The sequence below is a fragment of the Penaeus vannamei genome, chromosome 6 (genome assembly GCF_042767895.1).
Source record: "Penaeus vannamei isolate JL-2024 chromosome 6, ASM4276789v1, whole genome shotgun sequence".
In the NCBI taxonomy this organism is placed as follows: domain Eukaryota; kingdom Metazoa; phylum Arthropoda; class Malacostraca; order Decapoda; family Penaeidae; genus Penaeus; species Penaeus vannamei.
This window is the reverse complement of record NC_091554.1, coordinates 12424234-12427251: the sequence shown is the minus strand read 5'-3', so window position 1 is coordinate 12427251 and position 3018 is coordinate 12424234.

Below are 3018 nucleotides of genomic sequence, written 5' to 3'. Positions count from 1 at the left end.
TATAAGATATATATATATAATATATATATATATATATATATAAGATATATATAAGATATATATATATATTATATATGTATATATATATATATATATATATATATACATATATAATATATATATATATTATATATGTATATATATATATATATATATATAAATATATATAATATATATATATATTATATATATATATATATATATATATATATATATATATATATATATATATATATATATATAAATATATATATTATATATATATATATATATATATATATATATATATATATATATATATATATAAGATATAATATATATATTATATATATATATATATATATATATATATATATATATATATGATATATAATATATATATATATATATTATGTATATATATATTATATATATATATATATATATTTATATATATATTATATATATACATATATATATATAATATATATATATATGTACATATATATATATATATATATATATATATATATATATATATATATATATATATAATATATATATATATATATATATATATATGATATATATAATATATATATATATGTATAATATATATATATATATATATATAATATATATATATATATATATATATATATATATATATATATATATATATATGTATATGTATATGTATATTTATAATATATATATATAGAATATATATATGTATATATATAATATATATATACAGATATATATAATATATTTATATATATATATGTATATATATATATATATATATATATATATATATATATATCATCATCATCATCATCATGGGGGCTAACGCCGACGGGGGCGCATAGCCGCATCCACCCTTCGCTTCCACCTACGAGGATCCCTCATGGCTAGACGCCAGGCAGGGACTCGGCCCATCTCTAGTTCTTCACGGCAGGTTTGGTCGATCTGCCCAAGCCATGACTTCCTCGGTCGTCCCACAGGCCTCCTCCACCCAGGGTTGTCTCGAACAGAGACGACCTGATGGGCAGGATCATCCTGAGGAAAGCGAGCCAGGTGGCCGTATAGCCAGAGTTGGCGATCACGGATTGTGCAGATAACAGGGCTTGTGCCAGTCTCACGGTGCAACCGTTGGTTGGACACATGGTCCCGCCAACAGTACCTCATGATCTGGCGCAAGGACCTATTACAAAAGGCTTCAAGACGAGCCTCCAAGGCACAGGACAATGTCCAGGTTTCGCTACCGTATAGCAAAACTGGCATTATCAGGGCCTTGAAAACCCGTAGCTTGGTCCTTCTGCACAGGTACCGACATCTCCAAATACTCTTGTTGAGAGAGTTCATGACCCCTGCTGCCAGGCCAATCCGTCTGCTGACTTCATGGTCTGACAGCCCAGAGTTATGAACTACACTACCAAGGTATGTAAAGCTCTCTGTGACTTCAATGTCCTCGCCGCAAGCACGTACCGACTGAACAGGTTCTCCTAACAAGTCCCCAAATTCCTGGACCTTGGTCTTGGTCCAGGAGACCTCTAGACCCAGGGGCTTCGCTTAATTGCTAAATGCATCGAGAGCCGCCACTAGGGTTTCCAAAGACTCAGGTAGAATGGCAACGTCATCAGCAAAGTCAAGGTCTGTAACCTTGATATTGCCCAGCGTTGCCCCACAATGACTTTGAACAGTAACTCTGCCCAGTATCCAGTCCATGCAAGTGTTGAAAAGAGTTGGTGCAAGGACACAGCCTTGCCTCACTCCTGAACTAACAGGAAAGAAGCTCGACAGGCCCCCACCACACTTTACAGCACTTTCAGTACCAGTATACAGGCTTGCTATTAGTCCAATAATCCTTGTTGGTATTCCTCTCAGCCTCAGGATCTCCCAAAGTGACTCCCGATGCACCGTATCGAACGCCTTCTTGAGGTCGATGTAGGCTGCAAGCAGCCCACGCCCGAACTCACGACGGCGCTCTACAATGACTCGAAGCGCGAGGATACGGTCTATTGTGGACTTACCAGGAGTGAATCCGGATTGCTCCAGTCTCTGGTGCCTCAGTAGATGGTCTCTGATACGTCTAAGAAGGATGTGGGCGAGAACCTTGCCTGGTACACTGAGCAGTGTGATGCCTCGGTGATTGCTGCAGTCCCAACGGTCCCCCTTCCCCTTCCAGAGAGGGATGACCACACCCCTCAACAGGTCAGGAGGAACGGAACCGGACTGCCAGATGGCAGCCAGGACAGCATGTAACCCCTGTGCCATAGGTTCACCACCAGCCTTTAACAGTTCAGCTGGTATGCCGCAGATACCAGCTGCTTTACCACGCTTCAGCTTGGAAATCGCCCCCTTAACTTCAGTTAGGGAGGGAGGGTCCTCACTGATAGGTGGATCCGGCAGCGGGATCTCGACACTACCCGCATCCAAGTTAACTGTTGGTGGGTCAACCTGGTACAGCTACTCAAAATACTCAGCCCAACGTCCCCGCACCACAACAGGATCTGGAACTATCTGACCACTTACTGAGCGAACTGCTGTCACCTGTGAAGAGGGCTTGGAGTTCAGCTTTCTCAGGGCTTGGTATGCAGGACGAAGGTCATATACTAAGTAATGGCCTTCTACCTCCTCTGCAAGACTTCTAATAAACTGTTCCTTGTCCCTTCTTAACAGGGACCGAGTTCTGCGCACATGAGAACGGTGCAATTCCCGATCCCCTGTCAGACGAGCCGCACGACATGCATCTGTGGCTTCCAGTGTCTCCTGCGAAATGGAATTCTGTACTGCTCTTGGGCGTACACCAATCGTATCTTGAGCTGCATCAAACGTTTCACGCTTAAAGGTATCCCACAGAAGAACAGGGTCTGTCAGACTGCCAAGCACTGCGAAACGATCAGAGATTGCCTCAGCAAACCTGCGGGCACACTCCCCCTCCCTCAGCCTGTCCAAATGAAACACCCTAGGGTGATCATTTGACCACTGGGGGGTTTTGAAGTGGACCCGGAGGGTAGCCACAACCAATATATG